Source organism: Neoarius graeffei, chromosome 13, assembly GCF_027579695.1.
Source record: "Neoarius graeffei isolate fNeoGra1 chromosome 13, fNeoGra1.pri, whole genome shotgun sequence".
Taxonomy (NCBI): Eukaryota; Metazoa; Chordata; class Actinopteri; order Siluriformes; family Ariidae; genus Neoarius; species Neoarius graeffei.
In genome coordinates, this window is record NC_083581.1 from 29,194,639 (window position 1) to 29,206,943 (window position 12,305).

Sequence of the window (12,305 nt, forward strand, 5' to 3'; positions counted from 1 at the left end):
GAGAGAGAGACGATGTTCAGAGAGAGAGAGAGACGATGTTCATAGAGAGAGAGAGACGATGTTCATAGAGAGAGAGAGACGATGTTCATAGAGAGAGAGAGACGATGTTCATAGAGAGAGAGAGACGATGTTCATAGAGAGAGAGGGACGATGTTCATAGAGAGAGAGGGACGATGTTCATAGAGAGAGAGAGACGATGTTCATAGAGAGAGAGAGGGACGATGTTCATAGAGAGAGAGAGAGGGACGATGTTCATAGAGAGAGAGAGAGGGACGATGTTCATAGAGAGAGAGAGGGACGATGTTCATAGAGAGAGAGAGAGGGACGATGTTCATAGAGAGAGAGAGACGATGTTCATAGAGAGAGAGAGACGATGTTCATAGAGAGAGAGAGACGATGTTCATAGAGAGAGAGACGATGTTCATAGAGAGAGAGAGAGACGATGTTCATAGAGAGAGAGAGACGATGTTCATAGAGAGAGAGAGAGACGATGTTCATAGAGAGAGAGAGACGATGTTCATAGAGAGAGAGAGGGACGATATTCATAGAGAGAGAGAGACGATGTTCATAGAGAGAGAGAGGGACGATGTTCATAGAGAGAGAGAGGGACGATGTTCATAGAGAGAGAGAGGGACGATGTTCATAGAGAGAGAGAGGGACGATGTTCATAGAGAGAGAGAGGGACGATGTTCATAGAGAGAGAGAGGGACGATGTTCATAGAGAGAGAGGGACGATGTTCATAGAGAGAGAGGGACGATGTTCATAGAGAGAGAGGGACGATGTTCATAGAGAGAGAGGGACGATGTTCATAGAGAGAGAGGGACGATGTTCATAGAGAGAGAGAGGGACGATGTTCATAGAGAGAGAGAGGGACGATGTTCATAGAGAGAGAGAGGGACGATGTTCAGAGAGAGAGAGGGACGATGTTCAGAGAGAGAGAGGGACGATGTTCAGAGAGAGAGAGGGACGATGTTCAGAGAGAGAGAGGGACGATGTTCAGAGAGAGAGAGGGACGATGTTCAGAGAGAGAGAGAGACGATGTTCATAGAGAGAGAGAGAGACGATGTTCATAGAGAGAGAGAGACGATGTTCATAGAGAGAGAGACGATGTTCATAGAGAGAGAGAGAGACGATGTTCATAGAGAGAGAGAGGGACGATGTTCATAGAGAGAGAGACGATGTTCATAGAGAGAGAGACGATGTTCATAGTGAGAGAGGGACGATGTTCATAGAGAGAGAGGGACGATGTTCATAGAGAGAGAGAGGGACGATGTTCATAGAGAGAGAGAGGGACGATGTTCATAGAGAGAGAGAGGGACGATGTTCAGAGAGAGAGAGGGACGATGTTCAGAGAGAGAGAGGGACGATGTTCAGAGAGAGAGAGGGACGATGTTCAGAGAGAGAGAGGGACGATGTTCAGAGAGAGAGAGGGACGATGTTCATAGAGAGAGAGACACGATGTTCATAGAGAGAGAGAGACGATGTTCATAGAGAGAGAGAGACGATGTTCATAGAGAGAGAGGGACGATGTTCATAGAGAGAGAGGGACGATGTTCATAGAGAGAGAGGGACGATGTTCATAGAGAGAGAGAGGGACGATGTTCATAGAGAGAGAGAGGGACGATGTTCATAGAGAGAGAGAGGGACGATGTTCATAGAGAGAGAGAGGGACGATGTTCATAGAGAGAGAGGGACGATGTTCAGAGAGAGAGAGGGACGATGTTCAGAGAGAGAGAGGGACGATGTTCAGAGAGAGAGAGGGACGATGTTCAGAGAGAGAGAGGGACGATGTTCAGAGAGAGAGAGGGACGATGTTCATAGAGAGAGAGGGACGATGTTCATAGAGAGAGAGAGACGATGTTCATAGAGAGAGAGAGAGACGATGTTCATAGAGAGAGAGAGACGATGTTCATAGAGAGAGAGACGATGTTCATAGAGAGAGAGAGAGACGATGTTCATAGAGAGAGAGAGAGACGATGTTCATAGAGAGAGAGACGATGTTCATAGAGAGAGAGACGATGTTCATAGAGATAGAGAGAGACGATGTTCATAGAGAGAGAGAGACGATGTTCAGAGAGAGAGAGACGATGTTCATAGAGAGAGAGAGACGATGTTCATAGAGAGAGAGACGATGTTCAGAGAGAGAGAGGGACGATGTTCATAGAGAGAGAGACACGATGTTCATAGAGAGAGAGACACGATGTTCATAGAGAGAGAGAGACGATGTTCATAGAGAGAGAGGGACGATGTTCATAGAGAGAGAGGGACGATGTTCATAGAGAGAGAGGGACGATGTTCATAGAGAGAGAGAGGGACGATGTTCATAGAGAGAGAGAGGGACGATGTTCATAGAGAGAGAGAGGGACGATGTTCATAGAGAGAGAGAGGGACGATGTTCAGAGAGAGAGAGGGACGATGTTCAGAGAGAGAGAGGGACGATGTTCATAGAGAGAGAGAGGGACGATGTTCATAGAGAGAGAGAGGGACGATGTTCATAGAGAGAGAGAGGGACGATGTTCATAGAGAGAGAGAGGGACGATGTTCATAGAGAGAGAGAGGGACGATGTTCATAGAGAGAGAGAGGGACGATGTTCATAGAGAGAGAGAGGGACGATGTTCATAGAGAGAGAGACGGACGATGTTCATAGAGAGAGAGACGGACGATGTTCATAGAGAGAGAGACACGATGTTCATAGAGAGAGAGACACGATGTTCATAGAGAGAGAGACACGATGTTCATAGAGAGAGAGACACGATGTTCATAGAGAGAGAGAGACGATGTTCATAGAGAGAGAGAGACGATGTTCATAGAGAGAGAGAGACGATGTTCATAGAGAGAGAGAGACGATGTTCATAGAGAGAGAGAGACGATGTTCATAGAGAGAGAGAGACGATGTTCATAGAGAGAGAGAGACGATGTTCATAGAGAGAGAGAGACGATGTTCATAGAGAGAGAGACGATGTTCATAGAGAGAGAGAGACGATGTTCATAGAGAGAGAGAGAGACGATGTTCAGAGAGAGAGAGACGATGTTCAGAGAGAGAGAGAGACGATGTTCATAGAGAGAGACGATGTTCATAGAGAGAGAGAGACGATGTTCATAGAGAGAGAGACACGATGTTCATAGAGAGAGAGAGACGATGTTCATAGAGAGAGAGAGACGATGTTCATAGAGAGAGAGACGATGTTCATAGAGAGAGAGACGATGTTCATAGAGAGAGAGACGATGTTCATAGAGAGAGAGACGATGTTCATAGAGAGAGAGACGATGTTCATAGAGAGAGACGATGTTCATAGAGAGAGACGATGTTCAGAGAGAGAGAGACGATGTTCAGAGAGAGAGAGACGATGTTCATAGAGAGAGACGATGTTCATAGAGAGAGAGAGACGATGTTCATAGAGAGAGAGACGATGTTCATAGAGAGAGAGAGACGATGTTCATAGAGAGACACGATGTTCATAGAGAGAGAGAGACGATGTTCATAGAGAGAGAGAGACGATGTTCAGAGAGACGATGTTCATAGAGAGAGACGATGTTCATAGAGAGAGAGACGATGTTCATAGAGAGAGAGAGACGATGTTCAGAGAGAGAGAGAGACGATGTTCAGAGAGAGAGAGAGACGATGTTCAGAGAGAGAGAGAGACGATGTTCAGAGAGAGAGAGAGACGATGTTCAGAGAGAGAGAGAGACGATGTTCAGAGAGAGAGAGAGACGATGTTCAGAGAGAGAGAGAGAAGATGTTCAGAGAGAGAGAGAGACGATGTTCATAGAGAGAGAGAGACGATGTTCATAGAGAGAGAGAGACGATGTTCATAGAGAGAGAGAGACGATGTTCATAGAGAGAGAGAGACGATGTTCATAGAGAGAGAGAGACGATGTTCATAGAGAGAGAGAGACGATGTTCATAGAGAGAGAGAGACGATGTTCATAGAGAGAGAGAGACGATGTTCATAGAGAGAGAGAGACGATGTTCATAGAGAGAGAGACACGATGTTCATAGAGAGAGAGACACGATGTTCATAGAGAGAGAGACACGATGTTCATAGAGAGAGAGACACGATGTTCATAGAGAGAGAGACACGATGTTCATAGAGAGAGACACGATGTTCATAGAGAGAGAGACACGATGTTCATAGAGAGAGAGACACGATGTTCATAGAGAGAGAGACACGATGTTCATAGAGAGAGAGACGATGTTCATAGAGAGAGAGACGATGTTCATAGAGAGAGAGAGACGATGTTCATAGAGAGAGAGAGACGATGTTCATAGAGAGAGAGAGACGATGTTCATAGAGAGAGAGACGATGTTCATAGAGAGAGAGACGATGTTCATAGAGAGAGAGACGATGTTCATAGAGAGAGAGAGACGATGTTCATAGAGAGAGAGAGACGATGTTCATAGAGAGAGAGAGACGATGTTCATAGAGAGAGAGACGATGTTCATAGAGAGAGAGACGATGTTCATAGAGAGAGAGACGATGTTCATAGAGAGAGACACGATGTTCATAGAGAGAGACGATGTTCATAGAGAGAGAGAGACGATGTTCATAGAGAGAGAGAGACGATGTTCATAGAGAGAGAGAGACGATGTTCATAGAGAGAGAGAGACGATGTTCATAGAGAGAGAGAGACGATGTTCATAGAGAGAGAGACGATGTTCATAGAGAGAGAGACGATGTTCATAGAGAGAGAGACACGATGTTCATAGAGAGAGAGACACGATGTTCATAGAGAGAGAGACACGATGTTCATAGAGAGAGAGACACGATGTTCATAGAGAGAGAGACACGATGTTCATAGAGAGAGAGACACGATGTTCATAGAGAGAGAGACACGATGTTCATAGAGAGAGAGACACGATGTTCATAGAGAGAGAGAGACGATGTTCATAGAGAGAGAGAGACGATGTTCATAGAGAGAGAGAGACGATGTTCATAGAGAGAGAGACGATGTTCATAGAGAGAGAGACGATGTTCATAGAGAGAGAGACGATGTTCATAGAGAGAGAGAGACGATGTTCATAGAGAGAGAGAGACGATGTTCATAGAGAGAGAGAGAGACGATGTTCAGAGAGAGAGAGACGATGTTCATAGAGAGAGAGAGAGACGATGTTCATAGAGAGAGAGAGACGATGTTCATAGAGAGAGAGACGATGTTCATAGAGAGAGAGAGACGATGTTCATAGAGAGAGAGAGACGATGTTCATAGAGAAAGAGACGATGTTCATAGAGAGAGACGATGTTCATAGAGAGAGACGATGTTCATAGAGAGAGAGAGACGATGTTCATAGAGAGAGAGAGACGATGTTCATAGAGAGAGAGAGACGATGTTCATAGAGAGAGAGAGACGATGTTCATAGAGAGAGAGAGACGATGTTCATAGAGAGAGAGACGATGTTCATAGAGAGAGAGAGACGATGTTCATAGAGAGAGAGAGACGATGTTCATAGAGAGAGAGAGACGATGTTCATAGAGAGAGAGACACGATGTTCATAGAGAGAGAGACACGATGTTCATAGAGAGAGAGACACGATGTTCATAGAGAGAGAGACACGATGTTCATAGAGAGAGAGACACGATGTTCATAGAGAGAGACACGATGTTCATAGAGAGAGAGACACGATGTTCATAGAGAGAGAGACACGATGTTCATAGAGAGAGAGACACGATGTTCATAGAGAGAGAGACACGATGTTCATAGAGAGAGAGAGACGATGTTCATAGAGAGAGAGACGATGTTCATAGAGAGAGACGATGTTCATAGAGAGAGAGAGACGATGTTCATAGAGAGAGAGAGACGATGTTCATAGAGAGAGAGAGACGATGTTCATAGAGAGAGAGACGATGTTCATAGAGAGAGAGACGATGTTCATAGAGAGAGAGACGATGTTCATAGAGAGAGACGATGTTCATAGAGAGAGAGAGAGACGATGTTCAGAGAGAGAGAGACGATGTTCATAGAGAGAGAGAGAGACGATGTTCATAGAGAGAGAGAGACGATGTTCATAGAGAGAGAGACGATGTTCATAGAGAGAGAGAGACGATGTTCATAGAGAGAGAGAGACGATGTTCATAGAGAAAGAGACGATGTTCATAGAGAGAGACGATGTTCATAGAGAGAGAGAGACGATGTTCATAGAGAGAGACGATGTTCATAGAGAGAGACGATGTTCATAGAGAGAGACGATGTTCATAGAGAGAGACGATGTTCATAGAGAGAGACGATGTTCATAGAGAGAGAGACACGATGTTCATAGAGAGAGAGAGACGATGTTCATAGAGAGAGAGACACGATGTTCATAGAGAGAGAGACACGATGTTCATAGAGAGAGAGACACGATGTTCATAGAGAGAGAGACACGATGTTCATAGAGAGAGAGACGATGTTCATAGAGAGAGAGATGATGTTCATAGAGAGAGAGAGACGATGTTCATAGAGAGAGAGAGACGATGTTCATAGAGAGAGAGAGACGATGTTCATAGAGAGAGAGACGATGTTCATAGAGAGAGAGAGACGATGTTCAGAGAGAGAGATGATGTTCAGAGAGAGAGACGATGTTCAGAGAGAGAGAGACGATGTTCATAGAGAGAGAGACGATGTTCATAGAGAGAGAGAGACGATGTTCATAGAGAGAGAGAGACGATGTTCATAGAGAGAGAGAGACGATGTTCATAGAGAGAGAGAGACGATGTTCAGAGAGAGAGACGATGTTCAGAGAGAGAGACGATGTTCAGAGAGAGAGAGACGATGTTCATAGAGAGAGACGATGTTCATAGAGAGAGAGAGACGATGTTCATAGAGAGAGAGAGACGATGTTCATAGAGAGAGAGACGATGTTCATAGAGAGAGAGACACGATGTTCATAGAGAGAGAGACACGATGTTCATAGAGAGAGAGACACGATGTTCATAGAGAGAGAGACGATGTTCATAGAGAGAGAGAGACGATGTTCATAGAGAGAGAGAGACGATGTTCATAGAGAGAGAGAGACGATGTTCATAGAGAGAGAGAGACGATGTTCAGAGAGAGAGAGAGAGACGATGTTCAGAGAGAGAGAGAGACGATGTTCATAGAGAGAGACGATGTTCATAGAGAGACGATGTTCATAGAGAGACGATGTTCATAGAGAGAGAGACGATGTTCATAGAGAGAGAGACGATGTTCATAGAGAGAGAGAGACGATGTTCATAGAGAGAGAGAGACGATGTTCATAGAGAGAGAGAGACGATGTTCATAGAGAGAGAGACGATGTTCATAGAGAGAGAGACGATGTTCATAGAGAGAGAGACACGATGTTCATAGAGAGAGAGACACGATGTTCATAGAGAGAGAGACACGATGTTCATAGAGAGAGAGGGACGATGTTCATAGAGAGAGAGGGACGATGTTCATAGAGAGAGAGGGACGATGTTCATAGAGAGAGAGGGACGATGTTCATAGAGAGAGAGGGACGATGTTCATAGAGAGAGAGGGACGATGTTCATAGAGAGAGAGGGACGATGTTCATAGAGAGAGACGATGTTCATAGAGAAAGAGACGATGTTCATAGAGAGAGAGACGATGTTCATAGAGAGAGAGGGACGATGTTCATAGAGAGAGAGGGACGATGTTCATAGAGAGAGAGGGACGATGTTCATAGAGAGAGAGGGACGATGTTCATAGAGAGAGAGGGACGATGTTCATAGAGAGAGAGGGACGATGTTCATAGAGAGAGAGGGACGATGTTCATAGAGAGAGAGGGACGATGTTCATAGAGAGAGAGACGATGTTCATAGAGAGAGAGACGATGTTCATAGAGAGAGAGACGATGTTCATAGAGAGAGAGACGATGTTCATAGAGAGAGAGACGATGTTCATAGAGAGAGAGACGATGTTCATAGAGAGAGAGAGACGATGTTCATAGAGAGAGAGAGACGATGTTCAGAGAGAGAGAGAGACGATGTTCATAGAGAGAGAGAGAGACGATGTTCATAGAGAGAGAGACGATGTTCATAGAGAGAGAGACGATGTTCATAGAGAGAGAGAGACGATGTTCATAGAGAGAGACGATGTTCATAGAGAAAGAGACGATGTTCATAGAGAGAGAGAGACACGATGTTCATAGAGAGAGAGGGACGATGTTCAGAGAGAGAGAGGGACGATGTTCAGAGAGAGAGAGGGACGATGTTCAGAGAGAGAGAGGGACGATGTTCATAGAGAGAGAGACGATGTTCATAGAGAGAGAGAGACGATGTTCATAGAGAGAGAGAGAGACGATGTTCATAGAGAGAGAGAGACGATGTTCATAGAGAGAGAGAGAGACGATGTTCATAGAGAGAGAGAGAGACGATGTTCATAGAGAGAGAGAGAGACGATGTTCATAGAGAGAGAGAGAGACGATGTTCATAGAGAGAGACGATGTTCATAGAGAGAGACGATGTTCATAGAGAGAGACGATGTTCATAGAGAGAGACGATGTTCATAGAGAGAGACGATGTTCATAGAGAAAGAGACGATGTTCATAGAGAGAGACGATGTTCATAGAGAGAGACGATGTTCATAGAGAGAGAGAGACGATGTTCATAGAGAGAGAGGGACGATGTTCATAGAGAGAGAGGGACGATGTTCATAGAGAGAGAGAGGGACGATGTTCATAGAGAGAGAGAGGGACGATGTTCATAGAGAGAGAGAGGGACGATGTTCATAGAGAGAGAGACGATGTTCATAGAGAGAGAGAGACGATGTTCATAGAGAGAGAGAGACGATGTTCATAGAGAGAGAGAGAGACGATGTTCATAGAGAGAGAGAGAGACGATGTCATAGAGAGAGAGAGACGATGTTCATAGAGAGAGAGAGACGATGTTCATAGAGAGAGAGAGACGATGTTCATAGAGAGAGAGAGACGATGTTCATAGAGAGAGAGAGAGCCGATGTTCATAGAGAGAGAGAGAGAGACGATGTTCATAGAGAGAGAGAGACGATGTTCATAGAGAGAGAGAGAGACGATGTTCAGAGAGAGAGAGAGACGATGTTCAGAGAGAGAGAGACGATGTTCATAGAGAGAGAGAGACGATGTTCATAGAGAGAGAGAGAGACGATGTTCATAGAGAGAGAGAGACGATGTTCATAGAGAGAGAGAGAGACGATGTTCATAGAGAGAGAGAGAGACGATGTTCATAGAGAGAGAGAGACGATGTTCATAGAGAGAGAGAGACGATGTTCATAGAGAGAGAGAGACGATGTTCATAGAGAGAGAGACGATGTTCATAGAGAGAGAGAGCCGATGTTCATAGAGAGAGAGAGAGAGACGATGTTCATAGAGAGAGAGAGACGATGTTCATAGAGAGAGAGAGAGACGATGTTCAGAGAGAGAGAGAGACGATGTTCAGAGAGAGAGAGACGATGTTCATAGAGAGAGAGAGACGATGTTCATAGAGAGAGAGAGAGACGATGTTCATAGAGAGAGACGATGTTCATAGAGAGAGACGATGTTCATAGAGAGAGAGAGAGAGACGATGTTCATAGAGAGAGAGAGAGACGATGTTCATAGAGAGAGAGAGACGATGTTCATAGAGAGAGAGAGAGAGACGATGTTCATAGAGAGAGAGAGAGACGATGTTCATAGAGAGAGAGAGACGATGTTCATAGAGAGAGAGAGAGAGACGATGTTCATAGAGAGAGAGAGAGACGATGTTCATAGAGAGAGAGAGACGATGTTCATAGAGAGAGAGAGAGACGATGTTCATAGAGAGAGAGAGACGATGTTCATAGAGAGAGAGAGACGATGTTCATAGAGAGAGAGAGACGATGTTCATAGAGAGAGAGAGACGATGTTCATAGAGAGAGAGAGACGATGTTCATAGAGAGAGAGAGACGATGTTCATAGAGAGAGAGAGACGATGTTCATAGAGAGAGAGAGACGATGTTCATAGAGAGAGAGACGATGTTCAGAGAGAGAGAGACGATGTTCAGAGAGAGAGAGAGACGATGTTCATAGAGAGAGAGACGATGTTCATAGAGAGAGAGACGATGTTCATAGAGAGAGAGACACGATGTTCATAGAGAGAGAGACACGATGTTCATAGAGAGAGAGACACGATGTTCATAGAGAGAGAGACACGATGTTCATAGAGAGAGAGACACGATGTTCATAGAGAGAGAGACACGATGTTCATAGAGAGAGAGACACGATGTTCATAGAGAGAGAGACACGATGTTCATAGAGAGAGAGACACGATGTTCATAGAGAGAGAGACACGATGTTCATAGAGAGAGAGACACGATGTTCATAGAGAGAGAGACACGATGTTCATAGAGAGAGAGACACGATGTTCATAGAGAGAGAGACACGATGTTCATAGAGAGAGAGACGATGTTCATAGAGAGAGAGACGATGTTCATAGAGAGAGAGACGATGTTCATAGAGAGAGAGAGACGATGTTCATAGAGAGAGAGAGACGATGTTCATAGAGAGAGAGAGACGATGTTCATAGAGAGAGACGATGTTCATAGAGAGAGAGAGACGATGTTCATAGAGAGAGAGAGAGACGATGTTCATAGAGAGAGAGACGATGTTCATAGAGAGAGAGACGATGTTCATAGAGAGAGACGATGTTCATAGAGAAAGAGACGATGTTCATAGAGAGAGACGATGTTCATAGAGAGAGACGATGTCCATAGAGAGAGAGAGACGATGTTCATAGAGAGAGAGAGACGATGTTCATAGAGAGAGAGGGACGATGTTCATAGAGAGAGAGGGACGATGTTCATAGAGAGAGAGGGACGATGTTCATAGAGAGAGAGGGACGATGTTCATAGAGAGAGAGACGATGTTCATAGAGAGAGAGAGACGATGTTCATAGAGAGAGAGAGACGATGTTCATAGAGAGAGAGAGAGACGATGTTCATAGAGAGAGAGAGACGATGTTCATAGAGAGAGAGAGACGATGTTCATAGAGAGAGAGAGACGATGTTCATAGAGAGAGAGAGACGATGTTCATAGAGAGAGAGAGACGATGTTCATAGAGAGAGAGAGACGATGTTCATAGAGAGAGAGAGACGATGTTCATAGAGAGAGAGAGAGAGAGACGATGTTCATAGAGAGAGACGATGTTCATAGAGAGAGAGAGACGATGTTCATAGAGAGAGAGAGACGATGTTCATAGAGAGAGAGAGACGATGTTCATAGAGAGAGAGAGGGACGATGTTCATAGAGAGAGAGACGATGTTCATAGAGAGAGAGACGATGTTCATAGAGAGAGAGACGATGTTCATAGAGAGAGAGACGATGTTCATAGAGAGAGAGACGATGTTCATAGAGAGAGAGACGATGTTCATAGAGAGAGAGACGATGTTCATAGAGAGAGAGACGATGTTCATAGAGAGAGAGACGATGTTCATAGAGAGAGAGAGACGATGTTCATAGAGAGAGAGAGACGATGTTCATAGAGAGAGAGAGACGATGTTCATAGAGAGAGAGAGACGATGTTCATATAGAGAGAGACGATGTTCATAGAGAGAGAGAGAGACGATGTTCATAGAGAGAGAGAGAGACGATGTTCAGAGAGAGAGAGACGATGTTCATAGAGAGAGAGAGACGATGTTCATAGAGAGAGAGAGAGACGATGTTCATAGAGAGAGAGAGAGACGATGTTCATAGAGAGAGAGAGACGATGTTCATAGAGAGAGAGAGACACGATGTTCATAGAGAGAGAGACACGATGTTCATAGAGAGAGAGACGATGTTCATAGAGAGAGAGACGATGTTCATAGAGAGAGAGACGATGTTCATAGAGAGAGAGACGATGTTCATAGAGAGAGAGACGATGTTCATAGAGAGAGAGACGATGTTCATAGAGAGAGAGACGATGTTCATAGAGAGAGAGACGATGTTCATAGAGAGAGAGACGATGTTCATAGAGAGAGAGAGACGATGTTCATAGAGAGAGAGAGACGATGTTCATAGAGAGAGAGAGACGATGTTCATATAGAGAGAGACGATGTTCATAGAGAGAGAGACGATGTTCATAGAGAGAGAGAGAGACGATGTTCAGAGAGAGAGAGAGACGATGTTCATAGAGAGAGAGAGACGATGTTCATAGAGAGAGAGAGACGATGTTCATAGAGAGAGAGAGACGATGTTCATAGAGAGAGAGAGACGATGTTCATAGAGAGAGAGACGATGTTCATAGAGAGAGAGAGACACGATGTTCATAGAGAGAGAGACACGATGTTCATAGAGAGAGAGACGATGTTCATAGAGAGAGAGACGATGTTCATAGAGAGAGAGACGATGTTCATAGAGAGAGAGACGATGTTCATAGA

The 12,305-nt window shown here is 44.6% G+C and overlaps 1 protein-coding gene across 1 annotated transcript in view; it reads right to left on the reverse strand.

Moving 5' to 3' along the window:
- The window catches only part of LOC132896553 (lysine-specific demethylase 9), a 139,448-nt gene that overhangs the window by 89,039 nt on the left and 38,104 nt on the right, over positions 1-12,305 (reverse strand). The gene's annotated exons all lie outside the window — the stretch shown is intronic.